Genomic DNA, 10344 nt, shown 5'->3' with positions numbered 1-10344 from the left:
TCTCATCTCCACCATCCAAACATTATAATCTGACGGCCATCAAAATTCATCTTCAAAATCCCTTAAGTGCCCGATTTCTCAGGGCCGTTGATCATTTGATCCAACGGCCCAAATCTCGTCTCCATATCTTAACCCAGAGACGACCCCCCTTTCTCTCTAACCCTCATCATCTCCTCTCATACTCGCCCCCCCCCCCCCCCCTCCCCCTTCCTTTTCCTCTCTATTCTCCCAACTCATATCACCCCAATCAATCAAGGAAACTTTGCACAAATTCGTGCAAGGTCTCAAATCTCCCAGAAAATAATCCTTTCTGTGTTCATTATCAATGATTCTCGCTGAACATTTTTCCATTTTGTCTTCAATATTCAAACGCCCAAATCCGAAAACCCTAGCATACCAATGAAACATCAAATCGTTAGACCTCTCTTAGACGTTGTTGATTCTATGGCATGCATGGATATATCTTTAGTTTTATCATCATCATTCTTGGTCCAGAGGTCAAGCGTAGCAACCTCTGGACATTGGAGCTTTTATCCGATGGGTTTTGATTTCAACAGCCATCCTTGGTCTTCACACGCCCAAGTAAAAATCTCCAAAAGGATTCTCCCTCTGCTCTCTCTTATTTTACCCGACTATGCTCACATCATCAAGTCATCATCACCTTTCACTCATAAAATTTTGAATCTATTGAAAACCTAAGGCTGAACGGCCACTATAAATAGCAGTCTTAAATGCCCTTACAAAAAAACACACAATAACTACACCTAACATTTTGAAGAAATTAAGATACAATAGAGTATTGCTTAGGTTTTTCGTTTGAAATTTTGAGTTTTACTCAACCTCTATTTCTCTCTTTCTTTTGGCTTTGTGTTTGTCACTAGTCGAAAGCTGAGCTTTGGGTCTCCTAAACGGCTAATTTGAGTACTCGTTTGGTTTGTTGCCCTTGAAGGGATCAGTAAAATCTCAACCCTATCCTTCTTTGTTCGTTTAAATTACTAAGTGTGTTATTTTGTTGCTAAATAATGCCATTAATAATGTATTCATTGTTAACAGTTCTATGTGCTTACTAATGACATATGGTTGCTAAATAGGTTCTGAGATCATGAATATTCTTTGGGTTATTGAAATTAGAGTTCTGTAACGATTCCCATGAGCATGTGATGACCTATCTCTGTTGTTAAGTCTTAAAAATAGTCTAATAACTCCAAAACTATCTTGATGTCTGGTTTCTATTGGATTTCCTTGTTGTTCTGATAAGTACTGTCATTTTGCCTCAAGTGTTATCTGCATTTGTAGTAGCTCACCTGATAAATCAATTTTAGTGATAAGGTGAGGCTGTCATTTTGGTTTGAAGATGTTAGTTTATGATATTTGATCTTATCCTCTCCTTTAGCATGCTTCTATTAATCTTGTGAACTCATAAAAGGTTATTCGCTCTCTGATAAACGTATGGTTATTTGATCACACTACATGAACATAATTTGAGCAGATTAAATTTCCGTACCATCTTTATGTGCAATTTGAAGCTCATCATGTGCCTGATCTAAGTCATGATGTTCTGTACAAGTTCTGGTATTATATTTGTTAAGTTAAGATGATGAAACCAAGTTTCAATATGCCTGAAATCCTATACTTGACTTGCTTGACGGATTTCCTCAATGTGATAGTATCTATGTCTTTTCTGAAACCCATGTAGTAACACTATTAGCTTAGTGATGATAAAACTTTTTGAAATAATGTGACTCCATGCTATATGTCTCCTATATATGTGATCCTACACTCATTTAATTCCTCAATACTTCCTGCTTGCCTTCCATGACCATGTATATGTCCATGTTATCCTTAGAACCTCATTGAGCTTATATGAAACCAGACCTAGCTTATAAACTTTGAATGAATTTCCTGTTGCTACTGTTTGAGTTTAACATCATGATTTGTTTCTCCATATAGATTATTATTAAGTTGAAAACTCTTAGGAAGGACTAATCATGTCATGAACCTTAGAGTAAATAAGATTGTTGGCTTAAGATTCTTTTGGAGGTCTAATCTGGGATGTGAACTGGTAAACCTATTAATACCTTTAGAAGTCCTAATTATAAGTATTAGTTTGTATTTCTGTTGATATTTTCTAAAAGGTGCTAAGTGAAGTGTGTTAATCTGCAATCCTGTTAACATTCTTAGAAGTTCTGATTGATGTTATGAATTTGTGACCTTATCAATATCTTTTAACAGCTCAAATTGTAGTTGTTAACGCTGGTAATATTCTTTTGAAGTTATTATAGTAGTTGTTAATGGTACCTCTTTCAGCACCCTCTAAAGAACCCAATTGATATGGTCAACCTACACCTCTGTTGATAGTGTTTAGAGGTATCTGTTGGAACTATTAACTTGTATATGTATGCTGGAAGTTGAGACCTAAGTTATTAAAGGAATGTGTCAATACCAAAAGCTTTATATGTATAAGTCATGCACTTACTTCATTCTTGAGATGTAGGACCTAAGTGTTTGAGCTCCTAACAGTAACTTGATGATGCCTTTGACTCTATGTGTGAAGTTGATTCTTTTGAGCATGCCTACATATCATTTAAAATGGACCATGTACTTTTGTTAAATTGTGGTTGCATCAGGATAATTGGTTATCTTATGACCCTATAAGTATTTTTTACTAATTGTTATGAAAGTGTACATACACTTCTGTGCTGTGGTATTACTGTGATATTGGGACTCACATTTAAATGCCTCATTGGCACTTAAACCTATAGGGAAGAATAAACATGAATAGTTAGGGGTATTTGGGAGTAGAATTTAGTCCTTGGTTGGGCAACTCTACGGACACAAGCACTTCCCAAGTTAATAACAGAATTGAACTAATTAATCATTAATCATAAACCATTAAATGATATACATAGCCGCAATAGGTCAATAGTTATATATTTTCCAAAATCGGTAGTATGGAGTCATAAGCACTACTAAAACAAACTAGAAATTCTAAACACAATATTGTTTTGAATTAAAATTTAACAGTAGCATAATGAAGTAAGATGGTGACTCCGAGGACTGTGCACGTCAAGCAGGTATACCTTGAAGTCTCCCGCCGCACAGATGCAACTCTCAACAACCTAATCGAAATACTTGGATCTGTACAAAAATGTACAGAAGCGTAGCATAAGTACACCACAACGGTACCCAGTAAGTATCAAGCCTAACCTCGGTAGAATAGTGACGGTAGTGACGAGGCCAGGTCAAGACACCTACTAGACATAGAAACCTGTTCAAGATATATATAAGCTAACAATTGAAAGAACATCAATGTAAGACCAACAGCGAAAAAATTATTGATTTACAACCAACAATGAAGTAATAGAAGCATAAATGGCAGCAAGTAGTAAACGAGTAATAAAGAAACAACATAATCAGAACACCGATGAGATATAAATGAACTCAAATAAGGAAAAACGGATGGCAACTCAAGTAATCAAATCGCTCCCAACGCATGGACTTACAACAAGAATTACCCCGAGGCACCACACCTCATAAACCACAAGTCATGGACGACAATTTCCAAATCTTACACATATGACACCTCGTGCCCAAAATAACAATTACCTTCGCACGACAAAGCCCACGTGCTACCATGTACTTTGTAACACTGATAAATATTAATTTAGATGAACGAAAGATATATTTAAACTCCATAAAACATAATAGCAATCTTGAATAAAGAAAGATGTCAAATGAAATAATGAGTTTATTTTGGAAATCAAGTAAAGTAAAATAATATACAATTTGTAAGAAACAGAGTATAAGATGGGTTTAGTTTAGAAATCAATAAAATTGAGTAAAAGTATCATTTTTAAACAAAACAAAACATAAGTTAAATTAATGAATTAAATATAGAATTTGTTAAGGAAAAACATGATAATAATTTTAAGTAAGGTAAACATCTAACACGGTGATAAGTATAATTTGAGAACCCAATTATAGTGAAAGTGCGATAAATATTTAGAATAATAAGGCACCGAGTGAGATAACGAGTTCTATCTTAAGAGACACATAGAATAATGCATTTTAGTAATTGTTGTATTTAAACCATTATGTTACCAACAGCTCAACAGAATAAAATATAGTGATTCTACGCAATTAAATTCACATTGACAATCAATTTACCAAGTTATAATGGAGGCACAAATTGGCATATTAAAGCAACACAACAAATCACGTAAAATGCACGACTCACACAAGAAACCACAATCGTTCCAACACCAATATAACAACGAATAACCAACCACAATTAAAATGCGGATGAATGATTGAAGGAAGAAAAATGACCATTCAAATCAACAAATTGTTCTAACATGGAATGTACAATGAAAATCACAACTGAGGTACCGCCTCGTATTCACATTTTACAATTTCAATCACAATATTTCCTTATACCGCCTCGTGAGCCCTACATTTGAAATAGGTTTTGAAAACAATTTTTTCGAAATAGCTACACGCACTTTAGCCCACCTCATGATGTTGCGTGGCTTCATGTGGTTCCCCTACAAGCAACACGCACATAAGTCCCACCTTATACCGCCGCATGCACATTAACCTCAAGCCTTATACTGCCGCATGTGCGTCAATAACACATCACAATAATAACTCGCATCACAAGTACCCATATATCACAACTTTCAAACAATCAACAATATCAGTGTTTTCACAACGATATCCCATGGATCCACCACAAAAAGTACAAGAATATCAACAACAACAATGAATGTAAAATTCTCAACAAGGAAGAGGTTTCACAATAACAATTTTGCCTCAACGTGATAACGGCTTGCACAACTTCAACACCAATAACTCAAAAATGAGAGAGATAATGTATAACCACGATATTAGACAAGCATAACTCACAATGGAAGAGATAACGTGTAGCAATGACTTCAAATAATGGAAATCAACAATGAAAGAGATATGATAAACAATAACTTCAAATAATGGTAATGAACAATGAAAGAGGTAACATGAACAATAACTTCAAATAATGGTAATCAACAATGAAAGAGGTAACATGAACAATAACTTCAAATAATGGTAATCAACAATGAAAAAAGTAACATGAACAATAACATCAAATAATGATAATCAACAATGAAAGAGATAGCATGTAACAATAAAAGCGACAACAAGTTCATAAGAATTTCCTTGAAAGTGGAGTGATAATGTTGCTCGACATCTTTTAACTTTTCGCTGGCATACATATTTTCCTCTGGCCATCTTCTTCTAAAAATAGAACAACACTCCAATATTCATTATTGGCATCAGTTTGCAGTATTTTCTTACCTTCTAAAGGGATGTAGAGAGATTTTACATCTTTAGATATCTCCTTTATTTTCTTGATTGCTTCATCTTGCTCCTTTCCTCATGACAGAGCATTTTTCCTGAGAATCTTTGTGAGTGGAGAAATGTATATAGAGATATTTGGTATGAAATCTATTACATAATTTACTACACCCAAGAATTGTTGGATTTGCTTTGTTGTGAGGCTAGTATCTGGATATTTGAGCAGTTCCTGACATATATGTGATCCTGGACTGTATGCACCTTGGGCGAAATGCATTCCGAGGAAATCAATATCCTTTACAGCAAGAACCATACTTTTTTGCTTAGAGCATGATCCCATACTATGTTACCAGTTCCTCAAATTAACAGAGCAAGGTGATATGTTCCTCCAATTTATTACTAAATAACAAGATATCATCAATGTAAACCAAGGAGGTATAGAGGATAGGCTGGAATATTTTTATCATGGCTTTTTGGAATAAGGAGGGTGCAATTTTTAATCCGAAGGTCGTGACTTTCCATTGGAAATGATGACCGGGATGCAAAATCCCGTTTTGGCTCTTTCTTTGGGGTGGATTCCCCATTGCCAAAATCCAGATTTAAGATCAAACTTGGGAAACTATTTGGCCTTGGTTATGTGGGAGAATAAAGTGAGTTTATTTGGGATAGGGAATTTATCATCTTTGAGGAAGTGGTTAAGTGATTGGTAGTTAATAACTAACCTGAGTTTTTCTCTTGTTTGCCCAGCTCTTTTGTTGATATAAAATACTTCACATGCCTATTATGAATCTGATGGATCTATCAGATCAAATTCCAAGAGTTCTTCGCATTCTTTCTTTGAAAGATGAAGATGTTCTAGATTCATGCCTAAATGACTGGATTTTGTTAGATTGATGTTTTCATTCTTCTTGAAAGGGGGCTTGATAAAAAACTCTTTGTTCTTCCATAACGGGCTTTTGTCTTTATTTATAAATTCCTTGTAGGATTTAGCACATTAATGGTCAATGAGATTTTGTTCAATCTCCTTGATTTGTTCGTCGTTGGTGATTTGGAATACACTTGGAATTTCAAAATAAGGTTTGAACTGCTTCTTAAAGGTTATCCTGTTTGCCCTGATCTGGAGTTGATCTTTTAGTTGTTTGCAAATGTCGAATCCAATAATAAGGTCTTTTCCTGGTACATCAGACCCTATTAACTTGGTTTTGTACTTTAATTCTGGAAAAAACTCAATTGTGATCGGGTGCTTTGTGATGACGGTGATAGTCAGGATCCCATTTAATGCAGTGTTAAAATCCTTAAAGTATGACACCCATTGATATTTAGGGAGAATATCTGGAGTCATGAGTGAACAAGAAGCTCCGGTGTCAATGAAAGTAATGACTTGGGTTGGTTTATCCCATTTGGATGGATAAACCTTGAGTTCCACCTGTGGGATGACTATGAGAGAATTGATCTCCTCTTGGGCTTTAGCTGGTGGTTCTAAAATTTGGTAGTGGTCATCACCATGATCTTCATATATATCAAGAGAGAATAGAGTTTCTTCATTGGGTTCATCATCCACAGAGAATATGGATTCGAGGTCCTCTTCCTTACCGAGGTGTATGCCAGTGTAATCTTCAATTTATTCAAGAAGTTTGACAAATCTCCTCGATTGGGGACAATTTCTTGTGAAATGTCTAATCTTGTAGAAAATAAAGCATCTGTTCTTTTTTGTGAATTTCCTGGCCTCCTTCATCTTAAATATTTTGTGCGTCTCCTGGACATTGATCTCCCATTTGGAATTCTAGGCCACCTAAACCTCCTGGATCCTTTTCGTCGCCTAGGTGTGTGGCAGGAACATCCTGACCCGGTGATTAGATTGGATCTATGACATGCTTTGTCAAGCACTGGATTGTGTTGGATAATTTGTTTTAGGGCAAAGCTCTTTGTAAAAATGTCCTCCAACGAGACGAAAGTAGCTTGCCTGATATAGCCGACTTGTGGGATTGTTATTGATTGAAACTTTTCTTCAATGATAGTCATGGTTCGGCTTGCCAACAATTTTGGAAGGGAAGAGACAAAGGCCTGCTTCAGGTTGATGTATCCGCCAATATCAAGTATATCTTTGCCATTTTTTGAAAATGCTTGTCAATGTCTTTTCTTGTCTTTGGCCAGTATCTCCACAGAAAACTTTATATAGGATTTTGATGTTGAATGCAAAATCTTGGAAAGTAAGGAAAATATTTTTATCTTGAATCCCAAGTGAGTTCTACCAATCTCTGAGGATTCCTGAGAACCGTGAAGTGAGTTCTGACGGGATAATATACTTTTCTCGTTCCATCAAATTTTTGGTCGCCATCCAAGTATAGAAGTCTTAGATCCTTTGAGGCCATTTTGAAACCTTGACGTCATCTAAGGTATAAGTGTGAAAACCAGTTCCAACTGGTTTTGATGCCATGGGCTCATGTCTTCTTTCTGAGATTGGTTCATATGTCATGCCTTCTTGATCCTCATCTACCTCAGATATTTCTGGGTCTCTTGGCTGGTTCACAAATATTGGAGGATAGTCTTCTTCGGAAAAGTTGGCTATAGATTCATTGCTTGATTGGGATCTATCTTTCATTGTATCATCATCTGATGAATTTTGAGATTCTGACCATGTGGTATCTTCTTCTGACATATTTCTTGGTTGGGAGACATAGAGGTCTGGAGCCTTTAGATCGAAAATCATCAAATTTTCGGGATTGGACCCTTTTGAACTCTCTCCATGATCTCGCTTTTTCTTGGGTTGTTTTTGGGCAACAAGAGCATTTTTCTTTTCCCAAACCATTTTTGCAATATCAAAGTCATGTTCTTCTTTTAAGATTTTTTTAGTGCTGTTTTATTTTCAAAAACTTGTTGCAGCCAAACGCACACGCAAGTATACGTGGTCGTCAAGTAACAAAGTGATAAGATAGAGTGTTGAACTCACGGGGACTCGTTATTAACTATTAAGTAAATTAAACAATCCCAATTATCTAAACAAGAATTGAACCCGAGAAGCATTTGATTCTAACTAGTTAAAATAAAGAAAAATAAATAGTGAACTTTGAACAATAGAATAGCAGATTTTTATGTTATCAATGAGATGAAAACGATCTAGAGTTATGGGATATCTAACAATCCTATTATGTTCTTTAATTGAATTAACTAATTAATTTATCTTGTTTATTGGTTAACATGGTTAATATTGCTCATAAGAATCTGTCGAGTTCTTACTCGCCTATTCAAGCTAACCTGACGCCTATGTTGACGTCCCATCGAGTTAGCTAGTTAAGGGTGAAAGGGATTTAGGAATGAATAGCAGGCTATATGTCTATGGAATTAAAACTAACAAGAACACATTTATAATTCCTGTATATCAACCAAGCAAGGCAATCATGTATATGTCTATCCTAACTGCGAATTCGTTCCCCGATGCCCAGGGTCAAGAACTTGCTCTACTCAATCCTATGTGCAATCTAGAATTTCCACTTTCTAGTTCAACTCTAGCTTCGTAGACAGTATTCAGTTGGTGATCGGGCAATTAAATAATTAAGCGCGAGATTGAATAAATAAACCAATATATTAAATCAAGCATGCAAAATCAATATCCGAATAACAATAGTCATTAAAGAACCACAACCCTAGAACGTGAAGTTTAGCTCCACATAGACATGGTAGCAAAACAACAGATCATACAAAGAAACATAAATATTACTACGTGTGGAGGAAGAAAAGATGAAACCCGGACTCAACGGTGGATCGGTGCTCTCTCTTGGTCAAAAGTTACTCTCAAAAACGTCCTCCCCCCTCCAAAATAGGTTTAGGACCCCTTTTATATGAGTTGGGGGTGTGTAGGGCCGAAATAACCAAGTCCCGGATGAAACAGGACATGTCCCGCCCTCAACATCTAGGGCAGCGTGAGGCGCTGGCCCTGGCACAGAAACCAGTAAGTCTGCCGCCTAACCTTTGCTTTCAAACATTTGATTCAATGTGTTGCTTCACGTTTTGTTCATCCAAGTAATCAATCCACACTTTATTTATTTTGTCTTCACCTTTCTTTCCTTATTTTTGTTTTGTTTCATCTCATCATTATGCCATAATTTTCCAATCATTAGATACTCATGAGCTAATTATTGTAGTGTAGAAAATACACTTCAAAATATTTATTTTGCTCCCAATTTCATATCCAAAGTACCTACACATAATATAAACTCAATTAAGCACAATTATAGTGTAATTTAGCACTAAAGCACAATAATGTAAGGTAAGTAATGCACTAAAAATATATAATTATAGCCAAACATCACTACCCCCCACTTAAACGTTGCTCGTCCTCAAGTCAACCAACACTTTACACTATCTTTGAGCACTTAACATATTTAACACTTTCGAAGCACACTATACCAGTGACTATGGTTGATAGCAATAATTAAACCTTAGCATATGCAATCACTTACACTTCTCTTTACTTATGCCATTCTTTAACAATATTCACAATAAAGACAATGTGCTCATAACAATCCTAGCCTCAAAAACCGACTCAATGTCACAATGCACTCATGGCTTGAACACCCAACATCATAGAGAAGTCTAATAACGTTACATATCCCTCATGAAACCATGTGGCCTCACAACAAAATCAAAGAGAGTAAGTTGAATCCACACATCCGAATCTCATAATCAAATATAGTTTAAGGACTCACTTGCATATAAAATAAATCTCTCACTCTCACAAAGAAGTCATATGCATGCAATTGGTACCATAGGCTTGCCCTTAAGGTAAATCTCTACTAATGTAAGCTCGCTCGATCTAAAATCAATTAGGACTCTTTCATGGTTGTAATGTGGGCTAAGGGACGGGTAGGATATATTTAGGAATAGTGGTTCACCCTCCTAAGCACTTTAACACATCACCAAATAACTTAAGCGCAAATTCTTCAATCCACTTCAATTTCACAAACAATATCTCCCCCAAAAATATTCCTTTTTTTCTTTAGGCACTATCGT

The sequence above is a fragment of the Nicotiana tabacum genome, chromosome 21, assembly GCF_000715075.1.
Source record: "Nicotiana tabacum cultivar K326 chromosome 21, ASM71507v2, whole genome shotgun sequence".
In the NCBI taxonomy this organism is placed as follows: Eukaryota; Viridiplantae; Streptophyta; class Magnoliopsida; order Solanales; family Solanaceae; genus Nicotiana; species Nicotiana tabacum.
Note: the sequence above shows the minus strand (reverse complement) of the source record.